This window comes from Melanotaenia boesemani, chromosome 12 (assembly GCF_017639745.1).
Source record: "Melanotaenia boesemani isolate fMelBoe1 chromosome 12, fMelBoe1.pri, whole genome shotgun sequence".
Lineage (NCBI taxonomy): Eukaryota > Metazoa > Chordata > Actinopteri > Atheriniformes > Melanotaeniidae > Melanotaenia > Melanotaenia boesemani.
The window spans coordinates 34,974,892-34,987,780 of record NC_055693.1 but is presented as its reverse complement, the minus strand read 5'-3'; the positions used below and the strand labels follow the sequence as shown (position 1 = coordinate 34,987,780).

Sequence of the window (12,889 nt, the reverse complement as noted above, 5' to 3'; positions counted from 1 at the left end):
CCTCCATCTTTCTCACACACATAGCTGCCCTATTTAACATTTGCATCCTCTTATGCATAATGAATCGGCCCCAATCATTCTCAGTAATTACTGTGATAATGATCTCTTTCAGCCCTCTGTAGTGGAGCGAGTTAAATGGAGGCAATTTAAACAAATTGATTTCAGAATACCATTAAAAAGAAAGAACAAAGCTTATTTAAAAAGGTAGGGTTCATGGCCTCCTTCTCAACCTGCTTCTTACACTATTTCCTTAGTCTAAGAAAGCGATGGGGAGGCTGCTTTCCCATGAACCTAAACAGAAGGTTGTTTAGCTCCAAACAGGACGAGGGTCCATCATCCATGGGAATTTATTTAGTATTTCTGAGATATGTAGCACCCACTCACACAGAGACAGGCCACTAGCTGGACCAACAGGTGCTGATGCGAGAGTGAGAGGACGGAGAGCCAGACCGGCTCGAAGTCATTAAAACTAACAGCAGACATCACCAGAGACACGAGAGGCAGGAAACCCATTATAGGCCCAACACTGCTCACCTATGCACATGCATGCTGTCCTGACACACACACACACACACACACACACACACACACACACACACACACACACACACACACACACACACACACACCGAGTGTTGCCAGTCCTGGACTGTTGCTGGTAAAGCTCAAACCCTCCCAGCGAAATGAATCCCGGCACCACCGTAATCACTGTGCCAGACCTGCAGCCATAAAGCTGCAGCTCTTTCCTCCAAAGCTGCTACGTTTGGAGGTGGCGAGTCGTAAAGCGTGGACATGTGCTCGCAGTTAAAAGGCCCCTGGGAGCTTCAGATGGCAGACAGCAGTAGCTGGGGCCCTGAAAAAAAACGACTGATGAAAATTACAAAGATGTGTATCAAAGACTTGGCAAAAACAACAAACCCTCCTCAGGAATGTGTGTCTTTATGGTTAATAAATAAATGTGTCATCATTCTCAGACACAGGGGCGGAAATTTAGTAAAGGAGGGAGGAGAAGCGGAGGAATTCTGTCTCCATGCTGATGGGGGAAGATTTAAAGTTTCTTTTTAAAATAAAGCGCCTTGCAGCCATGCAGACATATTTTATTAGATGAGTGTAATAAGCTCTTCTTAACAGGCCTATTATTTCTGCCACCTTTTCCGAACTGACATATCCAGAATAAATTAAGTGCAGCTTCATGACTACTGGGGCTGTATGTTTAATCCTGGTCTCTACAGAAAGCAGAGACATGTGAGATTACTACAGAAATGTCAGAATCCAGATAAGTGTTACTGTGTAAGAGTAATTTCACCAGGAACACAGTAGAAAATGTAAATTTAACTCCCCCTAAAAAGTGGAAACCAGAGAACAGCAGCTCAGTTAATCTAGGTATAAGTACAGTAGTCCGAGGAATGAGTATAATAATCCTAGGAATCAGTAAAGTAGTCCTAGGAATGAGTAAAGTAATTGTAGGAATGAGTAAAGTAATCCTAGGAATCAGTAAAGTAATTGTAGGAATGAGTAAAATAATTGTAGGAATGAGTAAAGTAGTCCTAGGAATGAGTAAAGTAGTCCTAGAAATGAGTAAAGTAATCGTAGGAATCAGTAAAGTAATTGTAGGAATGAGTAAAGTAATTGTAGGAATGAGTAAAGTAATCCTAGGAATGAGTAAAGTAATCGTAGGAATGAGTAAAGTAATCGTAGGAATGAATAAAGTAATCGTAGGAATGAGTAAAGTAATCGTAGGAATGAGTAAAGTAGTCCTAGGAATGAGTAAAGTAATTGTAGGAATGAGTAAAGTAATCGTAGGAATGAGTAAAGTAATCCTAGGAATGAGTAAAGTAATCCTAGGAATGAGTAAAGTAATCGTAGGAATGAGTAAAGTAATCGTAGGAATGAATTAAGTAATCGTAGGAATGAGTAAAGTAATCCTAGGAATGAGTAAAGTAATCGTAGGAATGAGTAAAGTAATCGTAGGAATGAATAAAGTAATCGTAGGAATGAGTAAAGTAATCGTAGGAATGAGTAAAGTAGTCCTAGGAATGAGTAAAGTAATTGTAGGAATGAGTAAAGTAATCGTAGGAATGAGTAAAGTAATCCTAGGAATGAGTAAAGTAATCGTAGGAATGAGTAAAGTAATCCTAGGAATGAGTAAAGTAATCGTAGGAATGAGTAAAGTAATCCTAGGAATGAGTAAAGTAATCGTAGGAATGAGTAAAGTAATCGTAGGAATGAGTAAAGTAATCCTAGGAATGAGTAAAGTAATCCTAGGAATGAGTAAAGTAATCGTAGGAATGAGTAAAGTAATCGTAGGAATGAGTGAAGTAATCGTAGGAATGAGTAAAGTAATCGTAGGAATGAGTAAAGTAGTCCTAGGAATGAGTAAAGTAATCCTAGGAATGAGTAAAGTAATCGTAGGAATGAGTAAAGTAATCGTAGGAATGAGTAAAGTAATTGTAGGAATGAGTAAAGTAATCGTAGGAATGAGTAAAGTAATCCTAGGAATGAGTAAAGTAATCCTACGAATGAGTAAAGTAATCGTAGGAATGAGTAAAGTAATCCTAGGAATGAGTAAAGTAATCCTAGGAATGAGTAAAGTAATCGTAGGAATGAGTAAAGTAATTGTAGGAATGAGTAAAGTAATCGTAGGAATGAGTAAAGTAATCCTAGGAATGAGTAAAGTAATCGTAGGAATGAGTAAAGTAATTCTAGGAATGAGTAAAGTAATCTTAGGAATGAGTAAAGTAATCGTAGGAATGAGTAAAGTAATTGTAGGAATGAGTAAAGTAATTCTAGGAATGAGTAAAGTAATCCTAGGAATGAGTAAAGTAATCCTAGGAATGAGTAAAGTAATCCTAGGAATGAGTAAAGTAATCGTAGGAATGAGTAAAGTAATCCTAGGAATGAGTAAAGTAATCTTAGGAATGAGTAAAGTAATCGTAGGAATGAGTAAAGTAATCCTAGGAATGAGTAAAGTAATCGTAGGAATGAGTAAAGTAATTGTAGGAATGAGTAAAGTAATCCTAGGAATGAGTAAAGTAATCGTAGGAATGAGTAAAGTAATTGTAGGAATGAGTAAAGTAATCCTAGGAATGAGTAAAGTAATCGTAGGAATGAGTAAAGTAATCCTAGGAATGAGTAAAGTAATTGTAGGAATGAGTAAAGTAATCCTAGGAATGAGTAAAGTAATCTTAGGAATGAGTAAAGTAATCCTAGGAATGAGTAAAGTAATTGTAGGAATGAGTAAAGTAATCGTAGGAATGAGTAAAGTAATCCTAGGAATGAGTAAAGTAATCGTAGGAATGAGTAAAGTAATCGTAGGAATGAGTAAAGTAATCCTAGGAATGAGTAAAGTAATCGTAGGAATGAGTAAAGTAATTGTAGGAATGAGTAAAGTAATCCTAGGAATGAGTAAAGTAATCGTAGGAATGAGTAAAGTAATCCTAGGAATGAGTAAAGTAATTGTAGGAATGAGTAAAGTAATCCTAGGAATGAGTAAAGTAATCTTAGGAATGAGTAAAGTAATCCTAGGAATGAGTAAAGTAATTGTAGGAATGAGTAAAGTAATCCTAGGAATGAGTAAAGTAATCGTAGGAATGAGTAAAGTAGTCCTAGGAATGAGTAAAGTAATCGTAGGAATGAGTAAAGTAATTGTAGGAATGAGTAAAGTAATCGTAGGAATGAGTAAAGTAATCCTAGGAATGAGTAAAGTAATCCTAGGAATGAGTAAAGTAATCTTAGGAATGAGTAAAGTAATCCTAGGAATGAGTAAAGTAATTGTAGGAATGAGTAAAGTAATCCTAGGAATGAGTAAAGTAATCGTAGGAATGAGTAAAGTAGTCCTAGGAATGAGTAAAGTAATCGTAGGAATGAGTAAAGTAATTGTAGGAATGAGTAAAGTAATCCTAGGAATGAGTAAAGTAATCCTAGGAATGAGTAAAGTAATCGTAGGAATGAGTAAAGTAATCGTAGGAATGAGTAAAGTAATATCTGAGGAGGAACTGTGCTACAATAGAAAGTAAAAGTGAACCTGAGCAGGTTTCCAGGTGTTTAATTGAGCTGTAACACAGGTAAATATGTAAATATGTCAGGAAGCCATCGGCCAATGATGATGATGATGATGATGATGATGGTGGACAATGATCAGAGTGAGGAGGATCCAGGGATAGCCCCACATTCACCTTAGAAACACCATGAGGATTCAGGAAGAAGTGAAGCGCAAGACAGTCTATGACAGGAAGAGTGAATTTTTAGAGCTGGAATCAAACTTTTCACCACAAACAGCAACAGTAAGACCTGGTTTCTGGTTCTGGCTGCTAGCTCCATAATTTCTGTCCCACAGTGATGAGACGGACGTCTCTGGAACCAGCAGAGTCTCTGCTGTCATGTGACTCCTGGTTTGTGTGGAGAAACTAGTTGAAGCTGTAAAGTGGACAGAGATGTTCTCCTGGTTTTCATTCCTGTATAACAGCTGGGGTTTGAACTGTGTTTGTTTTGGATGCCGATGCTTGGTGGAGTCTTTTAGCTGAGTTTCTCCCATCATGTTGCTATGCTACATGCTAGGATCTGCCCCCCCCCGTACAGGGGGCTCCGTGATGAAGAGGTTAATGCTGCCTTTTATAAAGCAGGAAACGACCTGCTGACCCTGTAGGCTGGTACCGCCTCCTCCCTCTGGGCACTGCCCACAGTGCCACCTTTAACCTCCACCTACTTCACCCATGCATCCAGGACAAACCCGTTTAGGTCAGAGTTGTTTGGAGGATAAACTTGATCTAAACAAAGTTTACCAAGAACAAATTTCACACACACACACATACACACCAATCTCACCTCTGGGTAAAGGAGTGTTTTACAGGTGGAGGTTATAATTGAACGAGTGAGCAGGTTCCGGCGGGGTGAGAAAACAGATGTTGCGCAGGCTGCAGTGTGTGTTAATAAGACGTGTGTGTGTACATGTAAATATGTTTATGTGTGTGCATTTGCTCTGTGTGACTGAATCTGAAGCTGGATGTAATTGTGGGATCTGGATTTATATAGAGCGCCATAATTACAGACCCTACAGAGAACAGTGATACGGTGCAGAAGAAAGGCCAGCAGAGAGAAGTGTGGAAGCTGTGTGTGTGTTTGAAGTGAAACTGCTTTAATTGGAGGTTTGTGCTCGTCTCCAGTTGGTGTCATCGCGGTTGGAGCTCATGGAGGGTCACAAGACAGCAAATAACTTCTGTCAACATCCAGGTTTTAACCTCTGATAACGGAAAATAAAAATATATATTTCTTTTGTGAATGAAAACAGTCTGAGTTTCCACATGTCTGAGAACTGAGTTTTCTTGGAAGGTTCCTGGAGGCGACTGATGAGGAGTCGGAGCTGGATCACAGCTGAGCCGGAAACAGAAACACTTCCAACACCTTCACTAACATCCATGATCTGTTCAGCCTCTTTCAAACATACTCGTTGCTAATGAAAGTTTGGTTTGTGCAGAAACACTCTGATTACTTTCCTTCAACTACAGTAAGTAGAGACCAGAACCACGAGGCAAACCAAAGGTCATTTCTCTGATCATGTGGCTGATAACAGTCAGCATGTAGAGACAGAAGCATTTCCTGGAGGAAACGGATGAGGCATTGTCATGACAACGGCTCCTGACCAGGACCACTCTGACCCAACCTCGGCTCTGACCAGCTGCTCAGTCCCAGCCAGTGTTTCAGCTGCCTTCCTTTCATAGAATAGAGTAGGTTTTTATTGTCATGTTCTCCCACTCCTGTTTGAGCATGTTGAATTGTAATGATTTTTGTTGTTGTTGTTCTGTTGCTTTTGTTTTACATGTTAAAAACATAAACAAAGAAATAAACATTGCAACAAGTAGAAGATTTAAAAGTGCTTTCCACTCAGATACTTCATCTATAAAATTAGTGTAAAAACGTATGAATAAGTATTTGGTGAGTTGCTGGACTTCCTGCCACAGCTGCCGGCTGTTGTTGCTGTCCTCCCGCTTTACTCCGAGTGGCTCCGTAAGGTAGCGCAGTCCTCCTGTAACCCGAGGGTTGCCGGTTTGAGCCTCGGCCAAGTTGAGTTCATGTTGAGGTGTCCTTGGGCAAGACACCGATCCCCTGATGGGTTGCATGGCAGCTGCCACCATCAGTGGGTGAATGTGTGTGTGAATGTGTGAATATGATGTAAAGCGCTTTATAAACCGTTTTGCTGATGCCTCTCTTGGGCTGGAGGGCTTGGTCAGGCCTCCCTGGATCGGCTGCAGCTGGTCCAGAAAGCAGCGGCTTGACTTTTAACTGGCATTAAAAACGAGAGCATATTACTCCGGTCTTGGCTTCCCTTCATCGGCTGCCCGTTTGTTTTAGAGTTGATTTTAAAATTCTTTTATTTGTTTTTAAGTGTCTCCACAGTCTCACCCCCCCAACATCTGGCAGACCTCTTACACACCACCACGCTCTCTCAGATCAGCCGACAAGTCAACTGTCCCCTCAACCAAGAGCAAACGTAGAGGTGACCGAGCTTTTTCTGTAGCTGGACCAAAACGGTGGAACCAGCTGCCTCCACATATACAGGAGGCCTCTTCACTGCTTAAAACTAATTTTTCTCTTTAGCTTTTAACACTGGTTGAAATGTTGGCTTTTGACTGATTGTTTTGACTGATGGTTATTTATTTATACTGTTTTACTGTTTTATTTTGGTGTGAAGCACTTTGGTCAACTGTGTTGTTTTAAAAGTGCTTTATAAATAAAGTGGAGTTGGAGTGGGCTCAGGCTGTCCTGTGGAGAGCCCCATCACCAGACCTAAAGGTGGTGTTCCTTTCCTTCAGCAGCTGCTGGACCTCCAGGTTCATCCAGTGCTTCCAGTTAGGGTAGGCCTGTACGTCTGTCCACCGTATTTTATGTAACATAAAACGCTGGCAGTGAACACTGCGAGATCTGGCTGTTCAAAAATGTTCCAGTTGGTCCTCCTAAAGCAGTCCTGCAGCTGTTGAGAGGCACCATCAGGCCAGGTCTTCACAGCTTTTGGTGGTAAGAGCAGTTTTCTTGAGGGGGGGCTTATGCAGGGATGAAAATCAAGCACAAATGGTCAGACTGGCTCAGATGTGGACGTAGTCCAGCCTCATAGCCCATCCTGATGTTAGAATCGACCTTCGCTGGTATATTAGCTCCTCCACACTTAACATGCTGGTGGGATTTTGGGAGCACTGTCTCACCTGTCACCAGGTAATCTGCTAATTGGAGAATCTTCCAGAACCATGTTATTGGACAGTTAGAAACCTTTCTGACTTTATTTGACTCTAGAACAACTTTTACTGAGTGTGTTCCCCTTCTGGAGGTTTTTAGTGGTATTTTCCATCATCTGCCAGGTTCCTGAGCCTGCGTTGAACAGGATACGTCATCCTGACACGCAGATTTGAACTCAGCAGGGACTGAAGTAGAAATCTGAGAAATTACCCTTCATAAGAGAAATAAGCTGGACTGTAACTAAACCAAGCTGTCTTTAGTATAACCAGTTCAACTAAAGTAAGTTAGAAAATAAATTGATTCCATCAGAAGTGAACAAACTGGTAAACGACTATAAGTTTAAATGAAGTGATGTTATTTCACATTGGGAGGCATTGAGATGGTGTTTGTGTATGAAGGAGCAGGTATGTAAGGCTGGGTGGGCAGAGAAAACTCAGAGCTGTTTGTGGGGAATCGTTGAAGATCCCAGGACAAAAGCGGCGGCCAAAGTAAATGTCTGCCACCGGGAGGAAAAAGAGGTTTCTGTGTTAATGCAGCAGGACGAGAGAAGCAGATAGAGATGTGTACTGATGTGGTGGTGAGTGGGGAGGGAGTAACTGCTCCCCTCACACTGCACACACAAACACTTCACTATCTGTTGCTTCGTGAGCACATTGGTGGAAGTGTGTGCGCAAACATGCCGGCAAACACTACAGCAGCTTTGGCCGAGACACCGAGAGCTCACTGGGGATTCAGAGTGAGCGCCTTTGCTAATAAAATTCACAGTGTTAGCATTAGTGAAATTTAGCAGGGAAAATAAGCAGCTGCCTGGGGGGGGGAAGTTACTCTGAACAGGACCAGCTTGTGCTTCAACTTACTCATCGAGCAAGAAGTCTGAGATGAAATCCTGAACAGGGAGTTAATCTCAGACAAGGCACCTTTACAGACACAAGCCGATTCAATCCAGTTCATTATAATCTAGTCATGATCCAATTAAAACAAATAGGGTTGCCAAGGTAAGAAAATCTTCCAAAGTTCAGAAGTGAAACATTAAAAAAGCAGGAAGTCACAAGTAGATTTAAGAATGATTAAAAGTGAATCAGTGTGTTTTATTCGTTGAACTAAGTCTCCGTCCTCCAGGCTGTTGGTCCGGCCTGATAACGGGAGAAAAACAGGCAGCCGGGTGTTTGTGTCGCTCTTCATGGCTGCTGGAGGCATGGCTTGTTTAGAAGACACAGCCTTTCTCACATCTTTCATTCAAACAAAGATTTTCAGATTCTGATTTTAATGTCTGGAAGTTTTACACACACACACACACCTCTCACAGCAGCACTGTGTTTCAGGTTGAGAGGGGCAGGAGGGCGAACGCCTGAGAAGACGTACTGTGGGGTCACAGAGGGCTTCAGGTCCTGGTGGTTCGCTTGCTGAATATTAATGCATAAATTGATTTTTAATACGGGATTTATCTGTTCGACCTTCCAACACAAACAGCGAGGAGGCGGGTTCGTGTAACACACAGTCACCACATTACCCCTTTACATACTCTGGCAGCACACAAGCCTCTTGATTCAGCTGGAGGCTGCCCGCACCCACCATCAGTTAGCTGCCTTGGTCAATATGGTCTCTGTGTGTGGAGGCTGCAGTGGAAGAGCCTCCAACCTGGCAACCTGGACCACATCACTCAGACCAGGAGGACACTACATGAAAGCTGCTGGGACGGTGGCATGAAAGTGTGGGTGCTGCAGTGAAGGAGGCAGTGGGACTGAAGGAGGTTGCGGCTTCATGAGCAAACAACCATCCAAAACAAGTGTGGGTAAAGCAGCACGGCAGCGGTGACTGAGGTGGGAGAGAAGTTTCTAAAGCTTCTGCAGGGCCTGGACTCTCCTTTCTGTGGTGAACTGTGTGACTGAGGTCATTTAAATGATTAACTGTAAAGAAGTTTTCTTTTTTTCTGTGTGACATGGCAGCAGTGGAAACAGTAGGGCAGGTTTTTTATCAGGAGGGTGGATGAAATGGGTGGATGGCAGAGGGAGGGCTGGTTATTTGATAATCGGGACTCAAAAAGGCTGACGTTCAAGGACTGTTTCCACTCTATTCCAGGTTTATACGGGCTGAGAGTTTCTTGGCTGCTTCTTGCTGGTCCACTGCCCGACGCTTCGAACTGCCATCAAAGAACATGCTGGTCTCTTTATGTAAGTGTGCAAATACATGGATGGGTATCTGAGCATTTTTCCTGCTGAATCGACTGGATTTGATCTGCCAGTTTACAAAATCGCCCTGCCACAGTGTGTAAGTTTGTGTCAGCATTACCTGGCCTCACGCAGCCTGCAGGTTAATCCCTGCCCTGAGAGCCTGACACTGGTACAGAGCGGATATGAAGGCATCAGGGTAACTAACCTGGAACTCAGGCAGCAAATTTCCTCCCAGGCTGCCCTTTAAATGTTACCCTGGACTGATTTTGTGGGATTTTACTCATATAAGCAACACAAAAAGGGCTGAAACAATCACAAGAAGCTCTGAGATAACAGGTTTTTACAAGTTCCTGGCCTTCAGGCTCTTAGTGTTTTTGCACCTTGGACTAACCATGCCCCCATGTGTGTAAATCAAAAAAATCTCAGGCTTTGATGTGGGGAAAGCCTTCCACGAAAAAGCCTCCAGAAGAAGAATAATAGGATGGTATCAACGTGCCTGTTTCTGAGAACAACGGATGAGATGGCTGTTAAGTTTGGCACTTACCCATGTAGCCGGAATGAAAGACAGACGTGTGCTTTACTGATGCTGAGAAGGAGGTTTGATCAGACTTTTAACATGCAAAAGATCCCACCGACATATCTCTGTTAGCTTTTACAGGGTCTCTTCTGGATCTGTCCCCAGGTCAATAAAAAAAACGATACAACCATGAAAAGGCTGGGTCTCTTTGCATTATGTAAAAACAAACAGATCTATAAATCTCATCAAATCATCTTTTATTCCCAGAAGCAGATAACCAACATGTCAGATGATAAAACGGAGACGTTTCACCATGTGATGAAAATATGAGCTGATAGTGAATCTGATGGAAAAAGTTGGAACAGGAGCAACAAAAGGCTGGAAAAGTACCTAGTACAAACCAGAAACACCTGGAGGAGCATTTGACAACTAATCAGGTTACCTGCTAACAGGTCAGTAACATGACTGGGTATAAAAGGAGCATTTCAGAGAGGCAGAGTCTCTCAGATGAAAGATGGACAGAGCTTCACCAATCTGAGACAAACTGGATCTAAAACTGTGGAACAATTTCAGAAAAATGTTCCTCAGACTATGAAGATCCTCCATCTACAGTGTAGAATATAATCAGAATATTCAGAGAATCAGGAGGAATCTCTGTATGCATGGGACAAGGCTGGATGCTGGTGATCTTCTGCATTAAAAGCAGACATGTTTCTCTACTGGAAACCACTGCATGGACTCAGGAAGACTTCCAGAAACCACTGTCTGTGAACACAGTTCACCCTGAAACCCACAAATACAGGTTAAAGCTCCATCATGCAGAGAAGAAGCCAGATGTGAACAGGATCCAGAACCAGCTTCTTCCATCTTCTCTGGACCAAAGCTCATTTAAAATGGTCTGAGGCAAAGTGGAAACCTGGATGAAGATGTGAACTAGTTGTGGAAAGCATGAACGTCGTGTCCTGCAGACTAAAGAGGAGAGGGAGCATCCAGCTTGTTATCAGTGGACAGGTGAAAAGCTGCATCTCTGATGGGATGGGGCTGCATTAGTGCCTATGGGGTGGGCAGCTTCCACATCTGTGAAGCTCCATCAATGCTGAAAAGTACATGGAGGTTTTAGAGCAACATCTGCTCCCATCCAGACAACGTCTCTTTCAGGGAAGGCCTTGCAGATTTCAGCAAGACGATGCTGAACCACATCCTGCATCCATCACAGCAGCATGGCTTCACAGGAGAAGAGTCCGGCTGCTGAACTGGCCTGCCTGCAGTCCAGACCTTTCACCAGTACACAACATCTGGAGCATCATGGAAGCAGAAATCCAGCAATCAAGGTCCAGGACTGTAGAGCAGCTAGAATCCTGCATCAGACCAGAATGGGACAACATTCCTCTCCTAAAACTCCAGCAACTGGTCTCCTCACTTCCCAGACGTCTCCAGACATGTTAGAAGAAGAGATGCTACAACATGCTGAACATCACCCTGGAACTACTTTTTACACCATGCTGAACATCACCCTGGAACTACTTTTTACACCATGATGAACATCACCCTGGAACTACTTTTTACACCATGCTGAACATCACCCTGGAACTACTTTTTACACCATGCTGAACATCACCCTGGAACTACTTCTTACACCGTGCCGAACATCACCCTATAACTACTTTTTACACCATGCTGAACATCACCCTGGAAGTACTTTTTACACCATGCTGAACATCACCCTGGAACTACTTTTTACACCGTGCCGAACATCACCCTGGAACTACTTTTTACACCGTGCCGAACATCACCCTGGAACTACTTTTTACACCGTGCCGAACATCACCCTGGAACTACTTTTTACACCGTGCCGAACATCACCTTGGAACTACTTTTTACACCGTGCCGAACATCACCCTGGAACTACTTTTTACACCGTGCCGAACATCACCCTGGAACTACTTTTTACACCGTGCCGAACATCACCCTGGAACTACTTTTTACACCGTGCCGAACATCACCCTGGAACTACTTTTTACACCATGCTGAACATCATTCTGGAACTACTTTTTACACCGTGCCGAACATCACACTGGAACTACTTTTTACACCATGCTGAACATCACCCTGGAACTACTTTTTACACTGTGCTGAACATCACCCTGGAACTACTTTTTACACCGTGCTGAACATCACCCTGGAACTACTTTTTAGACCGTGCCGAACATCACCCTGGAACTACTTTTTACACCATGCTGAACATCACCCTGGAACTACTTTTTACACCATGCCGAACATCACCCTGGAACTACTTTTTACACCATGCCGAACATCACCCTGGAACTACTTTTCACACCGTGCTGAACATCACCCTGGAACTACTTTTTACACCGTGCTGAACATCATCCTGGAACTACTTTTTACACCGTGCTGAACATCACCCTGGAACTACTTTTTACACCGTGCTGAACACCACCCTGGAACTACTTTTTACACCGTGCTGAACACCACCCTGGAACTACTTTTTACACCGTGCCGAACATCACCCTGGAACTACTTTTTACACCATGCTGAACATCATTCTGGAACTACTTTTTACACCATGCCGAACATCACCCTGGAACTACTTTTTACACCATGCTGAACATCATTCTGGAACTACTTTTTACACCGTGCCGAACATCACACTGGAACTACTTTTTACACCATGCTGAACATCACCCTGGAACTACTTTTTACACCGTGCTGAACATCACCCTGGAACTACTTTTTACACCGTGCCGAACATCACCCTGGAACTACTTTTTAGACCGTGCCGAACATCACCCTGGAACTACTTTTTACACCATGCTGAACATCACCCTGGAACTACTTTTTACACCATGCCGAACATCACCCTGGAACTACTTTTTACACCATGCCGAACATCACCCTGGAACTACTTTTTACACCATGCTGAACATCACCCTGGAACTACTTTTTACACCATGCT

General features: G+C 42.8%; 1 protein-coding gene across 3 annotated transcripts in view; it reads right to left on the bottom strand.

Moving 5' to 3' along the window:
* The window catches only part of gli2a (GLI family zinc finger 2a), a 100,864-nt gene that overhangs the window by 15,667 nt on the left and 72,308 nt on the right, over positions 1–12,889 (bottom strand). The gene's annotated exons all lie outside the window — the stretch shown is intronic.